The sequence below is a fragment of the Atractosteus spatula genome, chromosome 7 (assembly GCF_055471065.1).
Source record: "Atractosteus spatula isolate fAtrSpa1 chromosome 7, fAtrSpa1.hap1, whole genome shotgun sequence".
Lineage (NCBI taxonomy): Eukaryota > Metazoa > Chordata > Actinopteri > Semionotiformes > Lepisosteidae > Atractosteus > Atractosteus spatula.
This window is the reverse complement of record NC_142712.1, coordinates 44409871-44422657: the sequence shown is the minus strand read 5'-3', so window position 1 is coordinate 44422657 and position 12787 is coordinate 44409871.

Below are 12787 nucleotides of genomic sequence, written 5' to 3'. Positions count from 1 at the left end.
TGTTTATACCAGATTAGTCATCATAATGACTAATTTTATCATAATGGTCTTATCTTAAATTTCATCTGGAAGATCCAATCTGATCCAATGCCTGTATAATTTAGTTTTAAAAAGTAGTTATTTCTTAGAGATTGAATTTGAAGGAAACAAAAGCAAACTTTTTTTGGTCTTAAACAGATTCATTAATTCTTTGCATTTCTACCCTCTCTTTAGAATTATGTCTGGTGATGTCGAAGGAGTAATTGGAGTACTGTACACTAATTTTCAGCAACTATAATTTTTCCAGATAGATACCACTGAAAGCTAACTACTAAATATTTTTACTAAACTAGTCACTAGGAGTAATTAAAACTTTTTTGTTTTTGGTATGACATAAAAATACCGTCAGATATGTTGCTATGAAAACTCACAAAAGCATACACATGGTGGCATTTTCCAGAACATTTCATGGCCAGTATCCCTTAGCATACAATAGATGTTTTTCCTTTCTAGTTCTGAGGAATGTGGTCATGAATACACAGGTTTCTTATTTCTTCAAAGTGTGCACCAACATATAACCAACCAAATATTGGCAGAGGTTACCTAATAGAATTGAAGATTTATTTACGTATTGCTTTACAAAAAATTAGGTGGTTTCATTGAGTGACTCATGGGTAATATTACATGAGAAAACAATAACATTTTTCTGAGATAACGTGGTCTCAACCACAGAACTTTTCAAAGCTTGTATTGTTCCAAGCCTATTGGGTTTGAAAGAAATTATGTCAGTACTGTTTCTAAAAATAATGATAACGTCACAGGAGGACAATCAAGGTAACTCCCTAGGTAAATCTGAACAGATAACCATACCTATCTAATGGAGTAAATTCCATTTTATAAACATGAATTGTATGTTGTGAGCTAAATGGTAAGGTTCTGGCAAGATTGGAGCTATGCAAAATGATGCATTGATGACAATGGGATTACTGTTACCTATAATGAGAAAAGCTTAATCACCAAAACTCAAAAGGGAAGCTTGTGTTGAAGACAACAGGAAAACCTTTACATAGACTGCTGGTAACCTTTGGACTGATTTAATGATATGATATGGAACAGAGAATAAAAGGAAAATGCAAATCTAAAAGTGGGAATATGACTAAAGGGCATTTTTATCTCAGCACTGAATTAAAATGTTGCATGTCAGTATATTGATGCATTTTAATGTTGAATAAGTGTTGGGTGGTTATAGGGCTCTGTAATTTGTACCTCTGTTAATCACAAGCATGTTAATAACAGTGACCTAAGCAATATTTTAGGGTGGTTACAGCCTTTACTACTGTCATGGAAATTGGTCCTATGGACTCTCTAAACAAATTGACTATTGGATATACTAACCATAAACCTGTGTTTGATTATGTTCAGTTTGTTTACAAACCCTTTTGCCTCTCAGTCTTCTTGAGAGTCAATTTTTTATGGATGTATGCTTTCAATTGATAGTTATCTTTATTTTGGCTATTAAGTTAATGTTATTAACTACCTTTTTGAGTAAAAGGATATGTACTTAAGCATTACTGTCTGTACATAAATCTTGCAATGAAGCATAAAATTCTCAAGAATGAAAAAAAAAGCCTTAATCGCGAAATACGTTTTTTCAACATCTTGTTTATGGGGATACTGTGGAGTTCTTTGATTGAATTCAGCTAGTGTTCAGTCACTCTTAACATTAAGAAATATTTTAAAGTTTATTAATTGAAATACTGTGATATCTGCCCATTGGATGCAAAAAATAGTTGTATATTATCCAGACATTTTAGAAATTGTCATACTATTTCAAAACATGTTCAACATGTCTTCCTTTGTGTCACATTCCACAGGGTTTACAGTCAAATTGCTATCCAATCTGAAGTAGGCCAATAGGAATTGAAAAGACTTTCTTGTTTTCTGCCTTTAAATCTTCAGCAGCATGTGGTTTAGCTTGAAATAGTATCAGGTATCCCCACAGGTAAAAATCACAGAGATTCAGATCAGGTGACACTGGTGACTAAGTTGGGCCTCCACCATCTATTAAAGGTATGTGCAGAAAGTTGTTAGTGCATTACAAAGTTCAAACTCCTTGAAATGTTTCTCTTCACAATCACAACAGATTTTCTGATCTGATTTTTCACAATTAGCACTATTAAAAAGTGTACAGTGTACTATATAATGCTAGCTGGATTCTGGTATATCAGCTTTTAAAAGTATAATTTCTCATCCCTTTTGTAGCTTCATAATCTTAATTCATGACAAAGGTTTTTAATATTTTACAGAGGTCTGCATCATCTCAAGAAAAAGTGGGTATTTTGTGTGAGAGTTTCTTTTTTCATGAACAAAGAGTCCTCTTTTTCCACTTTCCAGACATAGACATGCATGCATTTTCACTTTCCTTCTGATGATAAATGCAACACATTTTTCATTCAGCTGAAAGAACAGCTCAAAAATGAGTTTCACTTTCATCACCACTGATACAGATGACTACTGCAACATACAAACGTGTCTGAGTGTGGACAAGTGCTAGACCACTTCCAAAAAGAGTTTGAATTTGAGTACAAAATTACCCTGTACATTCACAAAAATTAATAAAATCATTTTGCAATGTAGAGCTGAAAGTTTGTACATTTTGCTCATTAAAAAAAAAAGCCTGTTTCCTTAGTACCCAGTTCAGATAGCCAATTCCTGTGCTGGGGGTGCTGATGGAAGACATCAGACAGAAGAAGGGAGAAATGATAATTAAGTGAAAGATACATATATCTTGGAGGCAGAAGATCATGCCATGTTCAATTAATTCATAGGGACCAGGGCACAATAGAACAGCCACTCAACCCAAACTTATACAGTATGTCACTGAAAGGAAACGTGAAAACCTACACAAACATGTGAAGACTAGGTAATCTCCACAGTGAACACAACTGAATATCCAAGGCAGTATTGAGCCTTGCTATGCCACTACATCACATGGTAGAATATTCCTGCTTTTAGGCAAAATAAGAGAAACTGCTCGGTCATACATCTCTATAATTTATTCTGCAGCTAGAATTTTATGAAATTCTAAATTGGTTGATTGCTTCCTCCAAGTAAAATTATTGTTATACTTTCTAGACCTTTAACAATTGAATCTCAAAGTGCTTTACAGTAGGTGTAAAAAACCATGCACATGCAGAGGTCACGTCCTCTATCATTTCTAAGACACATTACTTTCTTCAATACTTCTCTACTCTTTTTTGTGCATTTGCCTTTCTCTGTCAGGTAAGGTTTGACATAGGCAAATAAAGATGTTTCTCTTGTTTGTAAAGCAAGTATTTAAGACCAAGACCAGTGAAGATGTATTTCCTTTCTTGTAAAACGAATGCTCAGATGTTCCAGGAATTCCTTTCATTCCTTCTAGTTTTCCATGCAAGGGACATCCCACTGGAGAGATATTAGGCATTCTTGTTTCCCGTATCCTGAGAGGCTTTCATAAGGCATTCATTTGCTTGTCATTTAACAACTAAAAACACAGCTCAAAGTCTTAGTTTCTGGGAATTTTTGTGGCTTAATGCTGTGACTTAATAAAAGAAAAACCCAAGCTGTTGTTATCTGACTGGAAACATTGTGTGTATAAAACATTCGTTATCAAATATTAATTTTCCCTTGAAAGCACCTAGTTTTTCTGCCAGATGTACAGAGCACTGATGCATGACGATCTGAAGGGCAGACTGTGGAATTCCCTCCTGCTGGGTTACTCATATAATAATCTACACTACAGCTAGTTTGTCTTGTTACAGACTTCTCTACTATACTGTATGTCATTGTGTGCTGCAATGTAAAGCCCCGATGGGGATTAAGGAATATAGTACAGGTGTGCCAAGGGCTTAGAGAACTAAAAACCTTCTCAAAGGTGGAAAAAGGGTTTATATGAAAGAGAGAGATATGATATAAAATTTTGAAGTAAGATTAGTAAAATTAAAGATTTCAGCAAAAATAAAACATCTCTCTTCAGTGATTACCTTCCAATTCAATTCAGTTATTGTCTTTTACTACTCCATATATATGTTGTAGTCTTTGTAGTCTTTATGAAATGTAGAACATTGAAGAAAGAAGAGATTATTCCCTCAGCTCTATTCATTCTTTGTGAACTCTTCAAGTGATAGAGGATATTCAACTACTCTAGGTGCTGCAGATGTACTTTACCTCATGAACAGTAATTCCAAAATTGAATGGTAAAGTACACACACAGGAACATCTAATTTAAAATGTCCTTATAAGGCAGGTAGTAGATTATAAATCATGCTCCTTTCCTCTCTGAATGAAGCTACAGTACACTCTGGTTAATAATGGGTGTATTATAGAACAGTTGTTCTCAGATAATAGGGACTTTGTCCATGTAATTTTGAAGAGAACCTAAAGAGATCAAAGAGTGCTTGCTTTATTTATGCCACCTGTGTGCCATATGTCATTATAGTTATAAAAATGGTTTTGACCAATTAGTGATATACCACAAAAGCATCCTGACAGGACTCTACTAAGGTATTTTAGAAATAAAAGCTTTTATTTTAATACACATGTCAGATTTATAGTTCTTCTTGACCCCATCTATGATTGGGCTGAATTTTCATTACTTCAACATAAGTATTTTTTGTCTCAGTAGTAGCTTGTTGTTTTTCTTTACCTGCTTTTTTGTCACTTTTAAGTTTTAAACTTGTTTAAAAACTTGGATTTGTTGATGTTTTAAAAAATTAAAAAGTAGAATCAGTCTGTTACAGAACTTTCCATAACTGGTTTAGTCCTCAGCTTGATACAGTTTCTTATTTTCCATTTTATGTTTTAAGAATGCATATTACTGTACTAGTAATGTTTGTAAGATTCATTTTGTTCTGTGCAACTCAATGTATCATTCAGTTTCCCCAGGTATATCCATTGCTGTAGTAATATACACTCAGTGGTGAAAATATTTAGAAATCCCCAACAAATAAGGAAGTTCCTAATATTTTGGCCAGTGAGTATACACAACCAGTAAGGTATTCCTAACAAAACGTATTTCGTGCATTCCTTCATGACATTAATGTTTTCAGTGTGTTCTTCAAAATTCCAGATTTGTTTTAGTATGAGTAATTGAATGTATGGTAAAAAATTAAAATAAAGGTTAGGAGTGGAGGAAGGTTTATGCTTTTTGATTAAATCACATCTGGGCAGCTATAAATCTTGTTCTCGTGATTTGTACTTTCACTAATTTTATTTATTTACACCAACAAAAGACTCAATTATAAAGTAAAGCTAATAGCCTAAGCCTAATGATTTGATCTAAAACATAGAGTAGATTTAGGCCTTGTATACTGTTTGCTCAGTAAGCACACAAAACATATGCAGTCATTCTGAAAGTTCTTGATTAGCTCTGCTTTTGAATCACAATTACATCACAGAAATGGAATTCCTTCTGAAGGCCTTGTTTTGCATGTCTAAAAGACCTTCAACACATACTATTATAAAAAATTTTGAAAAGAAAGGTTAATATAAATGACAGAAACAAAATATTTATAATTAGAGATAGTTTGTAAGTTTACTTACTGTACAGTTAAGTTACCCATTAAACTGCAGATTTGTATTATTCCTTTATAAAGTTTTATGATTAAATGTTATCACATAGAATACACCAGTGTATATTTTTATTATATATGTACCATACACATAATATATGTTAACATCTAACATATTTTAGTATAAGTAACATATATATGATGATGTTATGATTTGGCAATAAGATGAAAAAATGGCACAAAGCTGCTAGTCTGGTACAAAACTGGTTTAGAGCTGTGACAGGAGTCAGACAAGGAGCTGAATAGCATGTTGGCTCTGAGTCTGGTCAGACAGTCGGGCTGAATATGGCAGGGTAATCTTCTCTAGGCAGGCTGGTTGTGCTGAAAGCAATTTCGTGACTTGAAAGGAAGCTCAATAACAGAGCACTGGACCATTGGCAGATCAGGTATCTTTTCTGAATGTATGGTTGTGATATTTGTTTTTTATATTTTTTTTAAGTAGCAGAGTGCTTGATCCCTCAATGGTTTTAATAAGAAGTTACTCAAACAAATGTTATTAATTGCCAAATTTCTTTTATATCAAAATATTATTTGAAATATTTCAGCATGAGGATTTGACTACAATATTTGTAGTTAAAGTGGGAGTACTGTAAATAGTCAGAACTGCTTCAATAATGGAATGTTTGTGAGCTTTCTTGTATGCACAGCTCTCTTTACATTTTTACTTTAGCATTTTTATGGGGTTTAAGTCTTGGCTTTGACCCGGTCTTTTGCAAAATTCTGAATTTCTTCTTTTATAGCCATTCTATCACAGATTTGTTTGTGTGTTTTTGATCACTGTCCTGTTACATGATCAACGTTTGGTTCAGTTTTAGCTTTCAGACAGATGGTTTCACACTTTCCTATAGAATATATGATATAGTGTGGAATTGATGATAGACTCAATCATCGTAAGGTTTCCAAGTCCCTAGGCAGCAAAGCATGCCCTAACCATCACCCCACTACCACTGTGCTTGGTTGATGGTTGGTTTCAGGCTCTTCTGGTCAAAAGCAGTGTTTGGTTTTCATCAAACATGATATTTAGCACTATGGCCACTTCTGGTTTGCTTTTGACTGATCTGTACAGAGCACATTGTTCTGTACATCTTGTTTTTCATTCTATTCAAGTGATGTTTTGCAAAGTTAAGCTGTGTAGCAATATTCTATTTGGAAAGCAAGGGTTTCCTCCTGGCTATCCTTCCATTAAAGCCATTCATATTCAGTCTTTTCCTGATGAACTGCATGAACTCTGACATTTACCATACCGACAGAGGCCAGAACATCCCTGGATATAACCTTGGGGTTCTTTGAAACATCTAGGAGCATCATACACTCAGATCTTAATATTTTGGTAGGATGACCACTCTTGGGTAGAATGGAAATGTTACTTTTTAAATCTTGAGTTTTCTCCAATTTTACATCATCTTTCTTATTGTGGAATAATGGACTAAAGCACTTGAATGCTTAAGACCAAAATGAAAAGATTTATGATTTTATAGACAGGAGAAATTACTTCCTGATGATAACTAATCATTTGCACATGATTTGGTACAATTGATTCTCCACACTGTCTTAACTGAGTTGGTAGAACTGAGGGTACACTTACTTTTTCACACAAAGATATTTAATGCTGGCTAATTTCTAAAAAAATAAATAATGAAAAAGTAGAATTTTGAATTGCAAATAAGAATTTAATTGCACTGTCAAATAAAGTTTTAACTACTGTTAGGACTTGGTGAGGACTAGGTGAAGGTCACATATGTACTGTATAAAAAATATGTTAAACCAAAAAGAAGATTATAAACATATAGTGAATATGTTGCATGAATATTTCACACAGGTTTTAACCTTGAAAGAGCGACAAGTTCAAGTGGTTTAACATAACTAACACTAAGATTTTACAAGTGCTTGAGTAGATAAAATCTAGACAATCACAAGATCCTGACAAGGAAAACAACTATTTCGCACTCATACTCAAGGAAATGAGAGGTGCTATTCACAGACCTCTAGATGGTATATTTTAACACACACTTAGAAATGCAGCAGTACCAGCAGATAGGAGAATTGCAAATGTAACTCCAATTTATAAAAAGATGGATAGAATTGCTATCCATCTATCCAACAGCTAGATCTTTGGAAATTATAGGTAGAGCTAAAAAAGTATGATATTTTTTATCATATTTTAAGCATTTTAAGAAATGACCAACATGGATTTAAAAAGGGAAGGTCTTGTTTAACTTGCTAGAATTGTTCAAATAGTACAAAAACTCAAGCACATGATAGGATATATTTAGACTTCCAGAAAGCTTTTGATAAGATTCCTCAGAAAAAAGCTGATTCTCAAACTAAAAGCCACAGGAATCCAAAGCAAGGCCTGGCTAAGAAACAAGTAACAATGCAACATTTTACTTGTTAAACTTATTACTGGGCAGATGTAAGCAGCGGTGTGCTACAGGGACCTGCTTTGGACTTGATACTCTTCCTTAGACTTACTTAGATTCTGATATAGCTGGCGAACTAAATTTGTAGGTGATACAAAAACATTGGGAGTAGAAAAAGTAAAAATTGATACAAGGGAATAATATTGGAGACGTGGAGAAAATCATAGACTGGGAACACACATCAGAAATTCAATTTAAGCATTTATGAGTACAAAGTGGTCCACACCCGTAGTGTGGACACATGAGGATTTCCGAGCTGCAGGAAGCTACGGATTAAAGGGATCTGGGTTTATGTACATTTATGTGTATCCACATCAGAACAGTGTTGCAAGGCAATATAAAAGCAAACATAAAGTTATATTAAGGTATATTACAAAAAAATTGCAATTCGTATCTAGGTTATGCTCAAGCTTTTCAATGCTTATATCAATTCAATGTTATTATCACCCACTCCATCCCTCTTTTTAGAGGTCAGTGACATTTGGAGGCTTTCTTGCTTCATAATTTTTCTTGCCAAAAGAAAGTAATTAATTTAGCTCTGTTTGAAAAAGCTGAATAATATGCTACAAATCCTTTTAAAAACATGTTTATAAAGTACATCTATATTATTTGTATGTACTGCATTATGCATGTTTGCGTGAGCTTCCTCCAGGTGCTCTGTTTTCTTCCTACAGTCCAAAGATATGCTGGTAGATTAATTGTCTCCTGTAAAGTTGGCCCTGGTGGGAGTGTTTGTGTCTTGTGTGCGTCCAGTCTTGTCTGTCTGCCTGCCCATGGCTTTCCAGGATAGGCTGCCACAGTGACCCTGAAACGGACAAACGGTTATTGAAAGTGATGTTATGATGATATTTAAGACCCATGTGAAAAAGGAAAATCACAGATAGAACAGGCTCTTCAAAACAGTTAGCCAATGTGGCATTAAACCACATTTTCCCAGGAAAAATAACAAATCAATTACAACAGTACCATATTTGATATATTCACAGTGTGAAGTTTTATAAAAGTATAAATACCTATTACCATTTACCATACTACAATTCTATTGCTTTATGTTCACCCTTATAGAAAATAATTTTGAACATTTTAATGTAAGAATCAATAAGAATTTGTGATGTTGCATGAGAGAATGAGTCACATAAAGTCTCTATAGATCAATAAAAATAAAACTATGCTGATCTATGCAATGACATCATGTTAAGGATAATGGGTAAAAAACCATGACACGTTTGGCAAAAGGGGGTTTATAACTAAACCAGAACTGGAACCAGTTACTAAACCAGAGTGGAAAAATATCTGGGCTGAGCTCTGCGGTACTCAGATAATGTCCTAAGCATGATCAATGCAAGGAGTAAGGCAACTTGCAGTTACACCCTCCATTCAGACTGCCAGTGATTCTTTTGGTAATTATGGCAATATTGCAGTTGAGCAGCTTTCAGCCTTTTAGCTTTGTGTGGAAAAGAACCATTATATGTTATAATGAAGGGTTCTAATGAAAGCCTCACATACAGCAAATCAGAGACAAAAGGCACCATGAGGTCATTAAAAAATATACTAGACACGTATGGATAAACATACTGTAACTCTACTCCTTTAAAATTTAAACTATAGAACCTAATACCTTCACTACTACATGTATGCATAACTGACAAAATAAAAAGCATATACATTGTGAAATTATATGCATCTATCTTTCAATAAATCACCTACTGGTGGTACAGAATTACTCGGTAAACAGTAGCGTCATTGTATAACAGTCTGATCGTTTTGCTGATGGATGACATTCTTCTTTTTTACATAGGAAAGTTAAAAATGTGATCAAAGAAATTAATTTATGATGGGTGGATGAGCATAGATAGAAAGGGATAAACAATAAGACCTTGATAAAAAATTGACTTTAAATTCAAGAATGTGTCACTATATGACATCTTATTTAGTCTTACAAATCAGCATGTGCTGAATTATCTTAGCACAAATGCATGAAGACTAAGGCTATTTATCCATTAAAGCTACTTCCCATGGGGATATTGTAACGATAGTATTCAAAGCAAGTGAGGTTATTAATTTCCAACATTTTTACTTCTTGACATGGATTGTGGCTTACACTGGGGTTTAACTTGGTCCACTGTCTTTTCCACCGAACCCTCACATGGCTGGCAATTTGACCTCCAATATTTCCCTCTATCCTCAGGGAGGAAACATAACAGTAGTTGTAAACAATCCTTCAACTTTATTTGTATCAAGTTTGGCACTGTCAAAGACACAAATGTGAAATTTTATGAGACATTAGGTTTGTTTCTCCATCAGTGGATTTGGCAGTCCCAGCTTGTAATGTTGGTGAGCCCACACTTTGTAGAGAAAATTCTAAATAAACTAAACTAGAAGTAGTGAACCTTTTTATATGAAGTTCTATCATAATTTATTGGTAGTTGGAAACACAGATATGTGCTGAAACAGCTATTTGAATTTCTATATTGTTTACTTTTAGAATTCCAAATATTTTGAAGGGTTGTAATTTCCCATGAAACAGTACTTTCACACACAGGAACTATTTTCATTTCATGGTTTTGTGTATCTTGTTTTCCACAGATGAACTGCCAGGCCTATGGTCTGTCTGCATTTGAAAAAGTAAAACTGAGTTGCTCATGGGCAAATGATTGGTTGTTAACAAAATAATCAAAGACTGAAGACTTCAGCTAAAGCAATAATGCAAAGATGATGCAAAGAGAGAATTAATCAAGACTCATGAAATGTCAAGTGGAGCTCTGGGATTTTTAATACATCAGTCTCACAATAAGGTTCATATTGTAGAACATAATTCAGTAGTTATCACTAGTAAAACTGTTTTAATTAATATAATGAGAGGTGTTGAAAACACATCAAATAAAAATCGAGCCAATAGGATTTGTTGCAATTTTAATGGCTCTCAGTATCTTAAGCATAGTATCATAACTTATTCTACTCAATATTGTAGTGTGTACTGGCATTAATGTCAGCCATAATAATGTGGTCACTTACCTTGCAAGGGTTTTTAATTAAGATGTCTGATGTTGTCATGTTTTACTTTGTGTTCATATTCTATCCCATTATTGATAAAAGCAGATTGTGAAGTATTGCTAACTATCTTGTACCCTAAATGAAAAATCAAAAAGGACCAGAAACTGAACAAATGTGAAGGCAATACAGAGAGAAATAGAAAACATAGAAGGAATTAGAAAACAGGTAAAAAAATGTAATGCATAAAAAGTTACAGCACAGAAACATATGAAAATGTATGATCATTTCCTCAAAAGCATCTACTCTAAGTTGCTTATATAATTGAAGAATTGGGTTGATAGTTTTGTTTTACTGAACCTTAAAAAGCACCCCTTGAAGCAGTATTTTCCAGAGCAGAAACTAGTTTGGCCAGCCATTGGCACAAAACAATTGTTTTATTGTCAGAGGATATAAATAGAAACAAAATATGTCCCTAGTATTGGCATATGTTGGTACTCGTTCAGACACTTATCCCCACCACAACTTTTCATCTTCTTATCCATGTACACTTCTCTCTATTGTAAGCTACCCCCATTTCATATAATACAGAATCACACTAAATGCTACCAAATGTCAGATCTGCCTCTACCACAGACAGAGCCATCCATAAACAATTTTCCCTGTCTTTGTGCCACTTGTCATTTAAGGCACTTTTCTTTTGCCATCAAATGACTTCTCATACGAAAGAAAGTAATGTTAAATCTACTCTGGTGCTTTTGTGGCTTGCCAAGAGCTGACCATAGTTAAAGTGAGTTTATTATAGTTTGCCTTATGTTAACACTGTGATATTTTCTTTCACAATGTAAAAAAATCAATGCTTGCTTACTTGTATATAAAATCATTTAGAATTAGTGGTGCACATCTTTAAATACAAAGTTGTTTCATACAAGTTGTAATGACCAAAATGACCACAATTGGAGAAGACCGAAAACAATTCCTTTGTGGAGACACTGCAGTTCAGCCAGTGTTAGCCATGGTTTAGCAGTGGGATAAAGGGGCTATCAGGTCTGGATGAGTTTCAACAGATCTCCAGCCAGACAAAGCATTCTAAGAGCCCTTGTCAAGGACACTAGCTTATACAGGTAAATGAGTCCTTTCTGAACATTGGGAGAGCTGGAATGCCATATTGATAGACTGGATAGCTTAATTTTTCCAGACAAGAGACTGTTTAGCCTTCCCACAAACATATTTTCCTGTCAATATACTATTCATTCGATGTTACACCCATCGTGTTACCAAGTTTTTCTAGACAGTACTCATGGCTTTCATAAATTTATAGATAATTTACTTAACTTTCACTGTTTCACTGTCCTTAAGTCATCAAGAATGGTCACATTTTAAGAGGAATTAAAAGTAACCTGTATTCCAAGATGTTAACCAAGACATGAACAAAAATTCCTGTGTATCTTGGACTCTGTAACAGCATAGTATGTGTTGGAAAATGAGTTGTCTGTACCTAACAGGTTGCAGTAGCAGTAGAGGTTCAGCTGGTTTAAAGATGTTGTCCACATAATGTTGAGCAGTGAGACTAACATGATATCATGACAGATCTATAAGCAAAGCTCAGAATAAACCAAGATTTTTCTGACAAAATTACATTTCCTCATCTTCTTTTGACTAAGAATTTGCTGCCCGAAGCAGCAGTGCAAGTTGATATTGATGAATAAAGATTTGATCATGACAACACATTACTATTATTGTAAATAATAATCTGTTGGACAGTTTTGTTGGTACAAGGTTGATTTT